We start from the raw sequence: 19,562 nt of genomic DNA, 5'->3' as shown, positions 1-19,562 counted from the left end.
TGAGAAACGAAAACTTACCTTCGATTCTACTCCAGGTCAAGGCAGCATTGTAGATCGACTCCGCTTCCGAGAAAGTGCTGTTATGGCGGAATATGTCCCCTTTTCAGCCGGATTAGCCAACCGGTTACCGGTCATGGTTGCGAAATCTGTTTTTTTTTTGCTTTTTTTTTTTTCATTAGTAGTTTGGCACTTTGCAAAGAAAAACAAACATTGGTGCCTCTCATCAATACAAATATGTACAACTGTTTGCCAAAGTGTTGAGAAAAAGTAATGAATAGTGAGATGTATAGATGTAAGTGTATTGCGCTAATAGAGTAGCTAACCATTTGACAGACTGTGGTGATATATTGCTACCATTGTGTAGGAATTTGTACCTTTATATAATTCGACAATGCCTGAATAGTATGATATAGTGTTACTGCTTGACATGGATTACACAAACTGTCATTTATAGTGTCTGGTAATCTGTTCCTTATTGTTCAACATACAATTAGCTGTTTGAGATAAAGTTACCTTGACGGATGAAATGAACTTACTGTTTGGACATTATGACAAAGGGTATTTTGCTATTCGGGATCATATGAAATGTTATGAGAACAGCACAATAACAATTTGAGGTATTTGAGCAAAGGTTGGTATTTGTATGGTATTTATTGATTTCGGAGGGAAAATAAGTGAAGAACAAGTTCTGTTATTAATAAACGATAAACTTTTTACCGTGAATAACAACTGTTTACAAAAAATAGGTATATTATTGGGTGATCGAATCTCCCAGTGACTCTGAAACTAATCTTATATTTAGTTTCAAAATTGACTCAGTATTCTTGCAGAAATCTTTTGACACAATTTCAATAAACGATATCAGTGATTTAGACATACTCCAGGAAGTCGCTTTGAAATATGAACAAGAATTTCTAAAGCTCAATGATTTTTCGATATTTATTGAAGAATCTTGCACTACTGTTGTCTTAAAAATCTTTAAACTTAAATGTATAGTGGTTTCGCAGCGCGGCGTCACAAACACTAATGCAAATCTACTGGTTGAAAATATGCCCATTTGATTTTGCCGGGAACAGCTGATTTTTGTTTACTATTTTCAACCAGTAACTCAGGTAGTGTTCGTGTAATGCAACGTGTACGTACAGGCAACACCACTAAAAGCAGAAACCACTATACACTGAAAAACATTTAAACCCAGCGAATTAGTTTTAAAAACTCGAATTTGGCTAAACAGCTTTTAGTTTTTACTCAGCATTCGGTTGTTTTCTCCCTCTCCCCACACGAATGTTGTTAAAAACGTAGAGTGAAGCACCGACACTTCCGTGCGGCTTCGTATGGAAGAAGCCAAATTTGGGTTATCTTGACTAAACCCAAATTTGCGTCAAATAAGGCCTCCGTTGGGTGAAAATAACTTACCACTGGGTGAAAATTTTTGCAGCGATCAAACGAGAACTACCTAGTGACCACTATCGCTGTTTGACTCAAATTTGAGTAATTTCACGGAGGTGCGGGATTGCGTCAAAAGAACTTAAATTTGGGTTAATTTGTAGTTCCGTGTAGGTCACGTAACTTTCATGAGCCATTTTACGAACTGACAACAATGTTGATGATTGTAGAATAGGAGACTGGAAACATTAATTATAAAATAATGTCCCTATCGAATTATATTCTACGAATAAATTACATAATCGAAAAAAGTACCCCCATTTCTATGTCGCAAGATCGCCCAATGCTCCACGAGCCGAGCGACTGTCAGAATCGGAAAAAATGAGGCAAGCTATGCACCAGGGATGCCAGATGTGAAGACATGTCTTCAAATCGAAGACATTTGAACTTCTGTGAAGACATTTATTTTTGTGAAGACATATTGAAGACTTTCCAAATTATGTGAAGACTTTTGAAGACATTTGAAAGCTGAAAAATAATATTTATGTTGTTCAAATCTTGGAACATTTTCAGATGAAATACGTTTCAATTTATGTTGAGGAACTTGCTAATTCCTTATTTTTCTATTGGTGGAAATTTTGAAGCAGTTTTATTCAAAATACTATTCAGATATGACCACCATCATTCCTGGGGAATTTTAGAATATTTGCTGAAGTACTGAATTAATTTTAGATAAGCAATTATTTATAGAAAACAAAACTTTCAGGAATGTGTTGGTCATTTCATTAATTCTTAAAGATAACTTCCAGCACAATCAAATACTTACTAATACTAATATATTTTTTTTTTCATTTCGTTCACGCCATCAAAGATTATTTTTTTAATTTTTTGAGTTTCATCTAGGAATTTATCTAAGAATTCTCTTGTTTTTAAAATATCTAAAAAAACAGAGGCTCTTTCTAAAAGTAGGGTATGTGTTCCATCATTAATCTCACGCTCCCATATTCATCCTATTCGAAAACAAGCGATTACGGCACCGATTGATTCCGTTCTTTTTGTTTTCATGGGTACTCACTTCTAACAAAAAATACAAAAATAAGAAACAAAACAAACAGCGCTTCAATCCTTTGTTTTTCGTAGGATGAAAATGGGAGCCACATGCTTGAGAAGCGCCGGATCACAACGTCCGAGGCCATACTGTCCCGGTCGTTAAGTCGCGTTTTTTTGAGAAATAACGTCCAAAAGTTTAGATGCGTCATAATATCCTATGTGCCTTCTTTCCTTGGACTTCGTGGCATACTCGCATGTTTGGGCGTTATGCCCCGAAAAAATGCGCCATAAAGCCCTTGGACATTATGGCCTCGGACGTTATGATACTGCGCCGCTTAAGAAGGGAACCAATACCCTATTACCGATGTTTTTTTTTTATTACGAAATTCTCACCTGAACTTCGTTTGAGTTTCAAACAAAGCTACGTTTAGAGTTTCCCGCAGATTTGTTCGAAGATTTCTCCAGAATTTTTCCGGAATCCCTTCCGGAGTTCCACCGGAACTCCTTCAAGATTTCATCGAGAATTCCTCCAGAAACTTCTTCAAGAGTTTCTCGTGAATTCTTCCAGGTGTTCCTCGGGAATTCCTCCAGAAGTTTTCCGGAAGTTTCTTCAGGAGTCCCTCTTGAGTTCCTCGGGAATTCTTTTAGGATTTTTTCCAGAATTTCTTTAGGAATTCTTAGGGAATTCCCCCAGGAGTTTTTCGGGAATTACTTCAGGAGTTTGCTGAGAATTTATTCAGGAGTTCCTCGGGAATACCTTCAAGAATTGCTTCCGGAGCAGCACACATGTTCTATACAAGTGTATTTAACTATAGTATGACTAAATTTGGTAATATAAAATTACCTATGGAGAACATGTGTGCTACTAGGATTGAGAATTCCTCTAGCAGATCCTCTGGAATTCCTCCAGGAGTTCCTAGGAAATTTCTCCATGTATTCCTCAGAGTCCCTCCAGAATTTCCTCGAGAATGCCTCCAGGAGTTCAATCCCTCCTGAAATTCATCGGGAATCTCTTCAGAAGTTCTTCGTGAATTCCTCCAGAATTTTATCGGGTATTTTTCCAGTAGTTCCTCGGGATTTTCTCTACGAGTTTCTAGAGGATTCTTCCAGGAGTCATTCGGAAATCTCTTCAAGAGATTCTCGGGTATACCTCTAAGAGTTCCTCGGAAATTTTTCCAGGATTTCTGCGAGAATTTCTTCTGGAGTTCCTCGAGAACTCCTTTGGGGGATCCTCGGGAATATCTTCAGCAAAAGGAACTCATCCAGGAGTTCTACGAAAATTCCTCGGGAATTTCTTCTGGAGATTCTTGGGTATACCTCCAGGAGTATCTCAAGAATTCCCAAAGAAGTTCCAGGGAAATTTCTCTAGGAAATCCGTGGGAGTTCTCCCAGGAGTCCCTCGAGAAGCCTTCTAGAATTTTCTCGGCAATTCTTCCAGGAGATTATCAAGAATTGTTTGAGGAGTTTATCAGAAGATCCACTGGATGTTCCTATGAATAACTCCAGAATATTCTCAGGAAATCTCCTGCAGTAGGTATCTGGAAAATCTAGAGAAATTCCCGAGGGATTGCAAAAAAAATCTTCAGGAACTCTGAAGGAATTCTCTTGGAGGGATTTCCTAGAAACACTCAACTCCCAGAGGAATTCCCGATGAATCTCAGAGAAAATTGCCGAGGAAGAATGCTGAAGAAATTCTCAAGAATTCCTGGAGTTATTCCCAAGAAACTTTTAAAGAAATTCCTAGAGGAATTTTCGATTAAATCCTAGGGGAATTTCCGATAAACTCTCGAGGATCTGCTGGAGAAATTCCGAAGAACTCCTGGAAAAATCGCCGAGGATATCCCGGATGAATTCTCGTGAATTTACTGGAGGATCACCAAGGATCTCCTGGAAGGTTTTTCGACGATCTTCTGCAAGGGTTCCCAAAGATCTCCTGAATGAATTCCCGAAGAACTCAGGAATTCCTGTATGAACTCCTGAAGAAATTTCCGAGGAACTCATAGAGGAATGTCTGAGAAACTCCTGTCAGAATTCTCGGGAAACTTATGGAGGAATTCCCGTAGAATTTCTGGTGGAGTACCCGAAGGACTTCTGGTGGAAATCATAAGAAACTCTTTGAGAAATTTTCCCGACGATCTCCAGGAGGGTTTCCCAAGAATCTTCTGGAGGAATTCCCGATGCTTTCCTGAAGGAATGCCCGAGGTCCTCCTGGAAGAATTCGAATTCCTCTAGGAACACATTCCTAGAGGAATTCCCGAGGATTTCTTGTAGGAATTCCCGAGGAACTTCTAAAGGAATTTCTGAGGTACTGCTGGAGGAATTTCCGAAACCATCCTATAGGAGTTCCCGACTAACTTCTGGAAAAAAATCCGGAATGTTTTGCGAACTCTTGGAAATATATCGGAGGGGCTTCTTTAGGAATTTTGAAAAAAAAAACGGGAAAAACTCCAGGGAAATCCTGAGAGAACCATGCATCATTGCTGAAGGACTTCTAGGGGAACTCCTGAAGTAAATTTCATGGAAGTTCTGGAGGGGATTTTTGAATAATTTATGTAGCTATTCCCAGTCAAATCCTGGAGAAATTCCCAGAGAAATCCTGGAGGAGTTGTACCAGAAATGCTTCAGGAATTAATCGGAAGCTTAATATTAAAATGTTAAAGCATTTCCACCGAAATTTGCCTATAATCCCACATCCGAATTAAACAATATATACCACAATCTTACTAAATCTTTTCTGAAAAAAAAAATTTTTCTTCCAAAGGACCCAAGAAAGTTAACTTGGAAATCATTGCAGGAATTTTCAGGAATAAAACCTGTTACATTCCTGGAAATTCCTAATACGGAATGTTCACCAAAAATTCTCGCAAGTCGTCAGAGTTTCTTCGGGATTACGTATACCTCCAACATTCACTTGACTTGATAAAAAAAATACTTATCGACATAAATTAACATTTCCTGTAAGTTTACGCGCAACGTTATTTTTTTAAGTTAGACAACATAAACATTAAGGTATTTATACATCATTTATATGTGTGAAGACATGTGAAGACATTTTAGCGTGACTTGTGCAGTCATTTGAAAATTTCACCTGGCATCCCTGCTGTGCACTCTGCAGCGCGCGAGAGCGCGTGTCAGTTGATAGACTGAAGCGAACGACGACGGATAGGAGTTACTTCGCTCCGACGGCAAGTAAGCGGGTGAAACCGCTTACTGCAAGTCGGAACGTTGAAATTCGGCAACAGCGGCCATATTGAATTTAAGCGGCAGTGAGTGGTTTCGAGTTTCCTCACTGCGGCTATCTAAAAAGTTGTAGGCAAGTGACAGAGTTGGTAGCTCTGGTCACGACAATGATGATATTGGTTTTTACGGGTTATTGGACACTACCTCCTGTCAAAATTCATTCATAAAATCGGCTCGTAAAATGGACTATTGCTTTCATTAGAGAACACAAAAATCTGGAGCTCGATTTAAATAGGTCGTATGTGCTTTTGTCGATATAAAATTCGATCAGTTTATTTTAGTTATTGTAGCAACATGGAAGATATTTTTGAGACTTTTAATGATGGAACGGAAAGCTTATTTTGTGAGGATTTTGCTGTATTTATCAACTTTGTTCAATTTCAACGGTTTTCGCTACAATAAGTAAATCCAACTGATCGAATTTTTAGTCGACAAAAGCACATACGACCTATTCAAATCGAGCTCCAGAAATATGAAATATTTTTAACTCAGCAAGTGTTAAGGCTCCCCCAAACCAAGGCGACTTTTCTGGCGACACGATTTTTTATCGCCGCGATTTTTCTCAACGACTACAGCGATAAATGCGTCGCATCAACCATCTACACCAACGCGAAAACTAGTCACAAACAAAACTTAGTCGCGCCGCGACAGCGACGAAAACTGTGCATGCAGCGACCAGCGCCGCGACACACCGGCGACAAGTACAAAAATCGCTGCACTGTCGCTTGTCGCCTGTGACGACGTCGTCGCAGTGTGGAAGGTCCCCTTTAAATCAGTGCGCAGCGATTTCGCGACAAAAACATAGCGACAAAAAGTCGCGTCGCTGGAAAAGAGTCGCGTCGGTTTGGGGGAGCCTTTACACTGTGAATCGTGTTGACCGAATATTGCCTACCGCAACGTCACACACCATCAATACAACGTTTGGGAAACACTGTAGCGGCACACAAAACGAACGCTTCCCCGAAGCGAAACGACAAACCATCGGAACGATGGTCATCAATTCACACTCTCACACCGAGAAAACTGCAGCTCTCCAACAAAGCAGCAGCACGAACAAAGAACACTTTTAGTAGTGCGTCCAAGCCATCCGCATCGCAACCGCGATCTCGAGTTTTAAAAACCAACGTGGCTCAACTAAATGGTTGGACACCTTTGTGATATACAAGGTAAATTAACTACCATAACGGCGAACATACTCCGACAGCTAACGAGAGTAAATTTCATCCGCACAGAAAAGCCACACAGAAGGAAGGAGACCACTACTAAAATTCCACCAGCACCAAGCGTCTGCAGGGTCACCATCTTGCCTAGCATAAGGTGAAATCTTCATCTATAGAAGCGTCTAACTCCGGCTAATCAGAAATTTCTCCAACAGCATACACGATTCCAAAGGAGTACCACGTCAGCGATCGCAGTGCCAGAAGCACGAATCCGAGAAAGGCTCTCTATCAAGAGGTAATGATAATAATCAAATTCTTCCATGAATGGCCTGTTTATGAAGATACTTCCAGGGCCTTTTATCACGTGCCTCATTGGCGTGCGCATCCATCTTGCCAGGGCATCTATCCGGGTTGCCTCTTCTCTACCCTGGTCGCGGCTTCATGCCTCGATCGCATCAGGAGCGACTCGGTAACACATAGGCAGTCATCACTCTAGTACCTCCTCAATCCGTGCACGTGCTAGTGACAAGAAGACGCGGTAGTGTTAGTGGAAATTCTTGCATGCAAGCTTCGATAATCATCGAGCAAAACACCTAGCCATCGACTCGGCCGCCGACGCCGATCGTCGTGTGCGTGTCAATCGTATCAACACACTCCGATCCACGCAAGAAGAGCAGACAGTGTTTACCGATATATGCGAGCAGAGTCAGCGGCACAGTGTAATCAAGATCACCCGCGGTGGTGTTCGTTTGAACCGGAGTGTCAGTGCGAAGAGAATATTCGGCTCGTGCTCGGGGCTGCGTCGCGTCTGAATCGATAGGCCAAAATGCAAGTGCATGTATGCAAGCCGTGACGGAGTGAATGGTGTTATTGTATGCGAAGAAGAATCTACCTGGACGGTAGATTGCATGTTGATAGTGTGTGAGAGTAGTCGAACTAGGCAGCAACGAGAGCAGCAGGTAGCCTGCCGGCCTGAAGATCGACGTCAGTGAGATTGAATGTTGACGTCCAGCTAATGTGTGTTCCCGCTTTCGAATCTACAAGCGCTCAGTATCGAGCGATTGAATACCGCCGCGCCTACGGCGGCGCCACAGCTGTAAAGGGGCCCCTTCTTCATTCCAGCAGTGGCTCATCAACGAGTCGGTACGGAACACCGACGGCAATAAGCGTAGGGTAGAGACTAAGGTAGGCTTAGACATTAAGAACCTTTGTGATCAATGTAATAAGGGCTCAATATAGTAATGATCAAAATGATGTTTTTTTGCGTAAATACTCATTGGCTGCCCGAGTATCTTATTGAAGTAGAGTGCGCTTTAGCCGGGCAAGAAAGTTAAATGAAATAGATCTCGTTCACCCAATTAGTGGAGCATGGCATTCCCATCCATTGGATCCAATTGAATTCCTCCATATTTCGTGTGCTTCTTCCTTCAATTCACACGAATTTTGATATTGGGATAGAGGGAGTAATACAAGCTTAACTTAAATAGGCCTTTTCATGTGACAGATCCGTGCATGCATTTGTTTACAAAGCTTGAACAACAGCTGCTAACAAGAACGTGTCATCTTCATAGAAGAACTGTCAAACGCCCAAACAATCAGCTGATTTAAGACGTCAAATGAAAAGGCCCATTTGGTTGAAAAGCTTTCAGTTTTTACCCAGCACTGCGTTGTATTTTGTTCATGATTTTGTTCTCTCATCAAAGATTGACTGTCACTCTATCTCATCGCTCTCGCTCCACACGAATGTTAAGAGAGCAATACCACAGACGAATTCCGTTTGTGGCAGCACTGACACATTTGATGCTGCTCTGCCGAAAAAGCCCTATTAGGTTTATCTTGACTTTTCCCAAATTTGCGTCGAATAAGGCTGGGTGAATAAATAACTTCCAACTAGATGAAATTTTGGTCTCACAGAAACGAAAATTCGGAAAATAAATACTATCCTCTCTAAAATAAAAACTCTCATTTTTTAGTAGCGCCCATGTCGCACAGGGACTGTGTTGGAAACACACATTTTTTTAAATTGCTCGTACGCTCACATTTTTGCAAAATATTAATATTTTTCGGTATTTGAAGGTGGTTTATAAAACCAGTGAGGTTGCCATGTCGAAATTATTACAAAATACATGCTCATGTGAGCGTACGAGCAATTTAAAAAAAATGTGTGTTTCCAACACAGTCATGTGCGGCATGGATGTTTACTGAAAATGTGCAGGCCGAACACATTTTTGAGCGTAGCCGTTTTTGCGTGTCGCTGTTTTACGTAATTATTTCAAAGTATGAATAACTGAGTCGTATTCTACCCCCTTTTGAGTAGATTTGAACAAGAGTGCAACATTTTGACAGTAGTTTGTTTTCGTTGCCGTTGTGCTTTCGCGTGAAAAAAATTTCGCTTGTACCTAGTGAATGTTGTTCGTGCTCAGAATAAGTTTAGTGAATTGATTAAATAATATACGATAAGTAAATCGGTGGTTTGTAGTTTTTTGTGGGAGGAAAACATCGGTAGAGTTCCTGGCTTTTGAGCGTTGATGGGATGCGCCGTGGTGCAGTTGCGTCCTCCAGCAGAATCGTCCCACCGAACATGGATAAGTCGCTCCCTGTTTCCTCGGTTTCTTCAAACGAAAAGTTTGTTTTAGGTAAGTACAGTTCACATTGAGCTTCCATAGCTTGAGGCGGGGAATGCTCCGACAACGACGACGATAGGTTTTACTTGCTCTAGACGGGACATTGCAAAAAAGGCGTTGGTCGCTGATCCTAGCAAGGTTCACCTCGTTGTTGGTTACTGTAACCGCTGTAACGTGTTCTGTCCAGACAGACCGTCTGGAAGCAGGGTTCATGGTTATTTATATGCTGTTGTCTGAATCGGAATGCAGGACTAACCAACTTTTCTGTACAACAGGTTTTGAAGGTACACATTATGAACTTTTTATTGGAAGTGTTGAGAAAAATTTAGAAGGTGACTGATGTTTTGTTTTTGTAGGAACCGAGATGGAATACCGAAGAGGTGATTAAGGTAAGAATTGTCGGTTTTTGGGAAAAATGGGAAAAATATATGAAAAAATATGGAGTCTCTTGGTCTCTCCTTAATTTGTTTGTTTTATTAAACAGATAGTCAGATGATTTTTTGTGTAAATCAAGATTGTTTGACGATAGTAAGGGGGTAATTCCATATAGCAATTTTGTTGCTATAGACGAATTTCGCACCAACTCGTCTTCGGGGTTGGCAGCACCCCCTCAGAATGTTATGAAATATTGTAGGTTTCAAGACTTTACCTTTTCAAACAACTTTGCGTATTTTGTTTTTTCAAAATTAACCTAGACTAACATTTAAAAAGAGTCAAAGTTCTTTAACCGTTTTTTTTTTCACAAAAAATAACTCGAATATGATAAGATGTACAAAAAAGTGATGTATGGGTGACATTTAGAGAATTGTCCAAGCTTTCATGAAAAAATATTTTAAAAATTCTAAATACATTTTTACACGCTAAAAAATATATTTTTAAAATTAAAAGTCAATTTACAGAAAATGCCCACTTTTTTATGTTTTGAAATTTTTTTCCAAGAAAGTCAATATTGTTGCCTAACTTTCCTCCATACATCACAAGATGGGCACTTTTAAGGAAAAAAAGTTTTTCTAACAAAAACTTTTTCATGTTAGTTTTTTTTAGCGTGCTGCGCATTAGCCGGTTTTTTCATAAAAAATATAACTCGAATATGATAAGTTGTACAAAAAAGTGATGTATGGGGGACTTTTAGGGAATTATCCAAGCTTTCAAGAAAACATATTTAAAAAATATAAAAAAATGTTTTACACGCTAAAAAATATCTTTTCAAAATTAAAAGTCAATTTACAGAAAATGCCCATTTTTTATGTTTTGATTTTTTTTTCCCAAGAAAGACAATATAGTTGCCTAACTTTCCTCCATACATCACAAGATGGGCACTTTTAAGGAAAAAAAAAATTTCAAAAAAAAACTTTTTCATTTTATTTATTTTTTTTTTTTTTGCGTGTTGTGCATTAACTCGTACAGTAATGTATCCAGAATCCTAATGACAATCCATTAAAACTTAATGGGCTCAACTACTTTTTTAATATCTTAACGTGCTTGACATTGAAAACGTGCTTGATATTGGAAAGGGCTCAAGACAAATTTGCTTTTAGGGTTTTATATCAATGAAAACGCTTGTGTATTGATGAAATATGTTCATATATATATGTGTATTCAATTATTTTCTTTTCTACAATATATACATCCTTCTTTTATACATTCTATTGTAACGTTTTTTGAATATTAGATCTTTAGTCTATCTGAAACAAAGTAAACTTTTTTGGATTATCTTTTGAATTCGAAAACTTCTTCGCTTCAATTTGATTTTCAGAAATTGGCACAAATGAATGAAATTTTTGTGTACCAGGTATTGTTTTTACGTGACTGTATGTGTATAGTTCTTCAAGTTCATCCGTCATTTTTGCATATTGTTCATTTGAAATAAAGCAGAAATTCAATTTTGTTATATGTATATCTGACTGTTTAACTGCCCAGTCATACAGTTCTCGAGGAGTTGTGATTGTGTTTCCATAATCTCGAGCAAGACTTGCTCGTTTTGCCATTCGCTTGAGAGTACCTCCAACAGCGTCACATGGACCTTTGCCATGTGAAGTTGCGAAGAAGTGCCATTCTGCTTCCAATCCATAATTGGACCGAAAACTGCACAAACTGGCAAATTTTTTTTTGTTCTTATAATGAGCTGCTGCTCCATCTGACATGAAAGTAATTTTTGAGAAATCAATCGATTGTTTAATGAAATCCAGCAGTTTTGATATAAATAACTGAACTGCTGTTGTATCGTGTGTAAGTACTTCAGATATTATTATAAAGCTCAAGTTTTCCAACTTATTTTCTTTTCTGTAGTACACTTCAAAGGGGTGAATGGTAGCTTGAGAATTATTCCAATGGTAACCTTGAGCTGAATTTTGAATGATAAATGAATAATTTTCTGAAAAGTCACAAATTGTTAATACTTCACCCTGTTTAAGAGATTCTTTTTTTTCCCGCAAAAATGAGGATTGTTCTTTATAAATGAAATCATGAGTTATAAGCTTATCAACTTTTTCTACAAAATACGGAACAAACTCGTCTATAGTCTTAGTAATAGTTTCCAAATTGCATCGATCAGTGGTTAGCCATTGGTGAAATAAAACCGATTCTTTATCATTCGCTTCTAATAATGATGTTAGTTCACTGGTTCTAGGCACACAATAATACAATTTCAGCAAACAGAATGCTGTTTTAAGCATTCAGATATCAAAACAAGCTGAGAAACAGGTTCTATTCCAGTTGGGATGTAACGCCAAGAAAAAGAAGGCACCCAATCAAACAAAGTTGTAATGCCCATTGAGTGTTATTAAATGGGTATAAGGATTGTTGATACATCCTGTACGAGTTAATGCGCAACACGCTAAAAAAATAACATGAAAAAGTTTTTGTTAGAAAAACTTTTTTTCCTTAAAAGTGCCCATCTTGTGATGTATGGAGGAAAGTTAGGCAACAATATTGACTTTCTTGGAAAAAAATTTCAAAACATAAAAAAGTGGGCATTTTCTGTAAATTGACTTTTAATTTTAAAAATATATTTTTTAGCGTGTAAAAATGTATTTAGAATTTTTAAAATATTTTTTCATGAGAGCTTGGACAATTCTCTAAAAGTCCCCCATACAACACTTTTCTATAGGTCTTGTCATTTTTGAGTTACATCGATTTTAAAAAATTCTTCGAAAAAAAGTTAGGCCCTCTTCAAATGTTACTCTTGAAAATTTTCGAAAATTTAAGTTTGCAAAGTTGCTTATAAAAACCTAGACTTTATGCTCACCAAGTTTCATTCGATTCTGAGAGGGTGTTGCCAACCACTGGTCGAGTTGGCGCGAAATTCGTCTATAACGAAGTTGCAACTGAGTTATGTGCATATATATTAGACTGGGTCAACAAAGTCGATTTTTTTGGAACAAAGCTGTTTCGAATCATTTTAGCGTCCAAAGTAACTGTGCAAAATTTGGGAGCGATTGGTTGCTTCCCCGTATTCCGCATTGCGATTGAAATTTGTAAGAAAATTAATATGGGAAAACGTGCTTTTTTACATTTTTCTCATAAATTGAAATTTTTCGTCTAAAACAATCTAACTAATGAAGGTAAAGTATAGCCTAGGATATGCCGAAAAATTTTGCCGAAGACCGAAAAGTGATCCGACACTTGTGAAAAAAGTTATAACGTACAGATTGCCCGGTGGTGCTTAACATTTAACATGTAAAGGAATAACATCAATAATAAAATCGCTATTTTTGGCCTAAGTTACCAGGCAAATAACTTTTTTCACAAGCATCGGATCACTTTGCGGTCTTCGGCAAAGTTTTTCGGCATATCCTAGGCTATACTTTATCGTTATTAGTTACATGGTATTGGACAAAAGAATTCAACTTATGAGTAAAATGCAAAAAAGTTCGTTTTCCTAACTAACCTCCATACAAATTTCAATCACAATGCGGAATACGGGGAGGCAACCAATCGCTCCCAAATTTTGCACAGTGGTTTGGGATGCTAATATAGATTAAACAAGCTTTGTTTCGGGTTGATATGATCGAATTTAAAGTTTCTCCATACAACGTATATATACTGCCGTGAATCGCATATCAGTCCCATCTTTGCTGGATTTCCTATGCAAATGGGACAGAAATGCGATTCACGGCAGTATAGCGCTGAAGACATCGTATACGATGCCCGTTAAAGGTCTATACATGCTAAAGTGGAGGCCATATAGAAACATGTATGCGATAACAGCAATGTTTTTCAACGTTATTTACGAGTTTTTAGAAAATTTAAGCGATTTTACAGATTTCCCAAGTATGCTATTACGATATTGTGCTATCTTCCTAATTACGACTCAGTAATCTCATATACAACTTCAGCTTTGCAAACAAAAAATAGTAGCTACATATATTTCCAGTGGGTATTGAACCTTGATCATTGACTTGGGATGCTGCCTGATCTGTCTCAGCCACTTTTCTAAGTTAACAACGGAGAGATTAAAGCGAAACATGTGATACTGAAATACGATAAGTGTTATTTTATTACGACATAATTATGAGAAATCAATAATTGAAACTTGCTTCTTTCTTTCGCGGCAGGGTAATGTAAAATATGCGTGAGATGAATCTTTGTACTTCTTCTGAAGCAGCAGTAAGCATTTGTTAGATATTTCGTTCGATATTTCAGCAGAATCATTTACGATAACTACAAAGTCAATAATCTGCGATTCCATAAATCAATGTAAACGACGAAAATTTTGCGCACTGATCGAAACTCTAGTCCTTACTGTTTCAATCCAGTGAACACGCAATGAAGGATTAGGAATACTATACCTATTTTTTCTTGTTTCAAGAACCATCTTTGCCAGAACCAAACCGAGACCTATCCATTTTTGTAAAGTATGAAATGTAATAAGGACAAAAGTTTTTCCTTAAATTACTAAAATATGCTATTACATAGTAGCAATTAGGACTCGGGTTCGTTTTGCTAAATCTTTCGCCGCTACGCAACCCAAAATAGTGATCTACCCACGCTACGGGCCCCGTTAAAGATCAAGCATCTTTTGAACCCCCTCAACCATTCATCCCTCAGCACGGGTCGCCTGACACCTTGGATTGGGGTCACCTATTTGGTGGACTTTTACCCCCAAAACAGATGGTCCGTAGTGCTATTCTAAGCCGGCAGCTACACGGGCAGTCAACCTTTCAGGACGCATGTAATTCTGAGCCTAAACATGAACCGTGCTCACGCTGTTTGTGATAAGCGAGGTTTTCATGGTAGTGTTTTACTTTTTAAACAGCGCGCAAGCGCTGAAAGCATAATGGAGATTTTCTTCTCTTATCATGGGGTTTCTTTCTTCTCATGTTGTTAAAATTATTGACACTTGGCTCATTAGTTTCAGGCTAGTTATCATTCCCTGGTTTGGAGAAACAGTACAAAGAGGAATTATTTCTTACTCAGAGTGTCTGGAATCTCATGTATACATGAATGAGACAGTGTGCCATGCGCTGGTTGGAAATGCGTCTCAAGAAAATTTGCGTGATTTGAGATCATAGCATGCTCATAAAAAAATGTGTGTACGTGCCTCAATGAGACGTCTCGTGAGACTCGTCTCATTGAGACATTTGTCAGTTGAAACGAATTGCAGAGGAATTATTTCAGAGGCCCAGATATCTTGTGAACCTGATCCCATCCTAGAATTAAGGCAGAAATAGCGAGATCGACAATTATCTAGGGATTCAATATATTTATCCACGAGCGGTAATGGCGGTGGTGGTTTGGATTTTGGCGTTTCTTTGGGGGTTACCGAAGTGGTTCGTAACCTCCTCACCCTTTCGCAGACCGCTCGCAAACTTGGGTGAATTGGTGATCCAATGAATATTGGTTTTGGTTACATCGATTAGAAGCTATGTAAGGTACACAACTCTGGGGCACTGGGTGCACACGTTCAACTTGCTTGTGTAGATCATTTCGAACCCATTTTTTTTCAAATCCTTACCAGAATAAACCGTATTATTTGAAACTGGGCGACACTGAATAGCGACAGAGGAAACACAAAAACTGTTCTCGTTTCTAGTCTCTCCAGGCTCTACTTGCCAAACCAATTATGGTACATTTACGTGAAGTGAAAAAAGACGGAACCCGCCGATTATAATCTATGAATTGAAGAACGTTAGGACCATTTCCCTTCATTCCTCCGTTGGTCAATCAAAACACGTCCACAAAATCACCAATCGCAAGCACACGAACTAACCAAACGAGTATCTACAGCACTCTTATGCAGTTTCTCAAAACATTATGAACATTGGACATAGGTACTCACATAACTAGGAAAGACGCTCGTTCCAGGATTGTTCCTCTTAGGTACCACGTTTCCCGTCGTAAAACAACCTCCGGCTGCTTTCCATCTGCCCCAGAATACTTATAACCAGAATCCTTTCCACTTCTGGAATACGTCAACCCAATCCCAGAAAAACATGATCTGTAAATGTAATCCTAGTGAAGGTTTTGCGAGTGTATCAAGTCGGTGTCGGGTAATAACAAGCTGCACCAGACCCTCCTGGAGCTTGTCTCATTGAGATGTCTCATTGAGACTCGCAATGCTAATGTGATGTGCACCAACATCGCGAGTCTCAAGCTCAAGGAAATTCCATGTACACACAGCCAACTTTTCTCAATCTCGTAATGAGATTTGTGCGTACAGATATAGTAATTTACTAGCTGTCCCGGCAAACTTTGTCTTGCCGTCTTGTGGTGGATTGACAACTGTTGAGCTCAAAAAAGCACCGCACTCTAGATTGATTTTATTTCGGCCGTGTTGATTTCCTTCCCAGCTCAAGAAAAATCAATAATTTATTTTCGTAACTTTTTTTTACTTATAAACACAGCCACCCTGAATACGAATCAAACCATGCAAAAGCCATCCCTTTTGGCTCAGCCGTTCTTGAGTTTTGTTGCCTCAAAAGGACCTCAAACTCATTTTTATATATATAGATGTGTATTTAATTCCATTGGTTAATCCAAAAGCCTGTGAGGAAGTGACTTGTTTTAAAATTTCCATTGGACTTCTGAGGAACTGATGATAAAAAACCCTTAATGCTTGGAAGAACTTTTGATTATTCCCAATGAAACTAACGGAAGAATTCTTGGAGTAAAGACTGCAACTTTCCGGAGGAAATCCTGAGTATCTGAGTGGATCTTGGCATATTTTTGACGTTCTAAAAATTAGAAACTATGAGAATTTCAACCTTAAACAATGGAGTACCACTGAACACCACCTGAGTTGAGATTTTGAAAATGTGATGCTCGCCTTCATTATCAAAAGCACAATTTGATATGTCGAACATTGATTTATTTCTCAGGGCACGATTTTATTTTGTTTAACGTCCAAAAATTTCATCACATAAAATTTTTGAATAGTTCCATTTGGTTTTTATATGTTAATGTTACACGTATTAACAGCCGGTAATAAGGTTTATGAAAAAGAAAAAAAATACATCGTTGCAGTACTTTTAAAAGGAACGTAATTTGTAATGCTTTTGTTACCTTCCTTAAACTTTTAGTTTGTGATTTTTTTTAACATTAAATACAAATGGGCTGCAGTAATAAGAATTTGTATTCATTCTTGCACATAATTCTGTATATTTGTAATTAAAAAGTAATTTTCTTCCACAAACAGAATCCTGCGAGCAGTATTTCTTCTCTGAATATCCGAGACATTTTCGTAGTGGCGTTATCACAAATGGGAGAAACATTAAAGTATCGTGACAAATCTGTTCAGAAGTGCTGGTCGACGTTACTGTAACGTTACAGCAGACAGACTTCAGGAACAAAGCAGGAAACCCGTGGATTGAAACTGGAAGTCAACCATCACTCCGATCAATGAGAGCACGCGTACAACCCGGAATGGAAGACATCTTTGTAGCAGCATTATAACAACTTCGAAACCCGCTATAGTTGTATTAGCAGATCTGTTCAGAAGTGCTGGTCGACGTTACTGTAACGTTACAGCAGACAGATCATCAGGAACACAGCAGAGCACCTGTGGATTAGCACTGCAATCTGTATTGAGCCGGCATAGGATCGCTGAAGCCGAAAAGCGGTGTAGGTTAATACCGAGTTAATACTTGATGGGTGAGTCTGTTACATCTTGTTTTTTTTAGCACTTATTTAGTGGCTCATATGACGGGCTTGGTAGTGTAGTGGCTGCCGCTTCTGAATCATATGAAGAAGGTTCTGGGTTCAATCCCGGACCTGTCCCTTCCCTCCAACACTGTATCTCTTCACCTACTTTCTCTCTGTCACTATCTCTCCTCTCTTCATATATAACTCATGTATGATGTATATCAATAAGTGCATAGCCATCGCTAGAACCAGAAGTGGACTGAAAAATCCGTTTCCATTACTTGCAAAGCCCATAGCACAGTGTCTGTATAGCATATAACGCGTACAAGTTATGCATCCAAGCGAACTGTGCCACGTCATCTTCACAGTAATCAACTCACAATCTATCACTTCATGACTGGTACTGGCACGTATCAATGTGTGAACTGTTGGGCAGAAATACCACATAAATCCCAGTCCCCACATACTATCCCACTAACAAATGCCCTGTTCGTAGTGTTTGTGGAGATGCAGAGTACTCTCGATCTCTGGTAGCAACAACCATCACACACAGTAGCATTTCCTTCCTTTACCAACTGACTAGCCAACGACTTGGCTGGCGCCGTTGTTGATATAAAAAAATGAGCTGCTACAATTACACTTTTTTAATGTGACACAGTTAGATTGAGCTAAATTAAGCTAATCATTTATTTGTAGGCGCTTGGGCGTACCATTAGGCATCACGGAGCCGAGTTCACGACCAATGTGACAAAGGAAAGGTGAAGAGGGCCCAAGCAGCACACAAGTCACAAAGGAGTTTCGAAAGTCCAGGTTTTTGGTTGTACAGAAGATACATTCATGTAATTCTAACTCAAAGGCAGAATAACTTGAAAATGACTCGTGTCTAACCAAAAACCTGCGCTGTCAACACTCCTTCGTGACTTGTGTGCTGCTTGGAGGAGTAGCGGTGGTGGTTATCATGCACCTGTACTAATATTTCTTAGGATGTCGTATTGTGTTATTTGCATTGCCACGTTTTCGATGGAAATAATAAACTAAATAAACTAAGTTATTCATAAAATGTACATTTCAGGCGTTAGATTTTAATAGGTTCTATTTTTTCTGTGCTCTCTATGTAGATACGACCTATTCAAATCAAACGCCTGATTTCAATAATAACATTTGTTATTTCTTAGTTATTGAATACCTGTTGGATAACAAATTGAGGTATCGATAAAATGCACAATTTGATAACAATAGTGGTTATTGCTTTGTTATGGAATACTTGCTCGATAACAAATTGAGCTATCTAAACAATGTACCATTTAATAGCTATAGTTGTTATTTTGTTGTTATTGAATACCTATTTCATAACAAATTGAGCAATCGAAACAATGTACAAGTTAATAGCAAGCATTGTTATTACTTTATTATTCAATATCTTTTGAATAACAAATGCTGCACTTGACAGTATATTTGAAATTTTTGGTATGCATTCATTATTGAAATAACAAGAGTTGTTAATTTCTAGGTGTTATTCATACAAAATTATGGTATTTGTTTTTGGTATTTTGCCTCTTATTACTACCTCATGAAGGGCACATCAAGGAATGATGGTATTTAAATTAAATACCATGATTTGTTATTCAGTTGTTACTCTTTTCTGCTCGGGTAATCTAAAAAGCCGCTATTTGATGTGACGCATGTACGGGTTTGTTTCTCTTTCAGATTTAACCACTTCGGCGGGAACCCCGGAACGGGTTCCGGAACACTACTGGTTCAGATATGATCTGAGATGATTTTCCTGCTTATTGTCCATCAGGTCATCGAAAATGCCGTGGTTTGATGTGTCGCATGTATGGGTTTGGTTCAATTGTATATTTGGCCACTTTCAGCGGGACGACTAGAACCGGTTCCGGAACACTACCGGTTCAGATATGGTCTGAGATGATTTTCCTGCTCATTGTCCATCAGGTCATCTAAAATGCCGTGGTTTGATGTGTCGCTTGCATGGGTTTGGTACAATTGTATATTTGGCCAC

General features: G+C 38.7%; 1 protein-coding gene and 1 long non-coding RNA gene across 4 annotated transcripts in view; one reads left to right on the top strand and one right to left on the bottom strand.

The window, feature by feature from the left end:
- The window catches only part of LOC115265319 (uncharacterized), a 34,901-nt gene extending 29,508 nt beyond the window's left edge, over positions 1–5,393 (bottom strand). Inside the window, exon 1 of the long non-coding RNA XR_003896582.2 lies at positions 19–5,393. This is a non-coding gene — a long non-coding RNA (uncharacterized LOC115265319). The remainder of the gene's footprint in view (positions 1–18) is intronic.
- The window catches only part of LOC109415738 (sestrin homolog), a 225,050-nt gene that overhangs the window by 71,475 nt on the left and 134,013 nt on the right, over positions 1–19,562 (top strand). Inside the window, exons 1-4 of one of the 3 annotated variants that reach the window (XM_062853660.1) lie at positions 6,686–6,842; positions 6,909–6,993; positions 7,052–7,131; positions 7,188–8,021. The exons of the other annotated variants lie outside the window; for them this stretch is intronic. The gene's annotated coding sequence lies outside the window, so the exon portion shown is untranslated. Of the gene's footprint in view, positions 1–6,685; positions 6,843–6,908; positions 6,994–7,051; positions 7,132–7,187; positions 8,022–19,562 lie in introns of those variants that run through there. 3 annotated transcript variants of the gene reach the window in all.

This window comes from Aedes albopictus, chromosome 2, assembly GCF_035046485.1.
Source record: "Aedes albopictus strain Foshan chromosome 2, AalbF5, whole genome shotgun sequence".
Classification (NCBI taxonomy): Eukaryota; Metazoa; Arthropoda; class Insecta; order Diptera; family Culicidae; genus Aedes; species Aedes albopictus.
The sequence above is the reverse complement of the archived record's forward strand: the minus strand, read 5'-3'. Positions and strand labels throughout refer to the sequence as shown.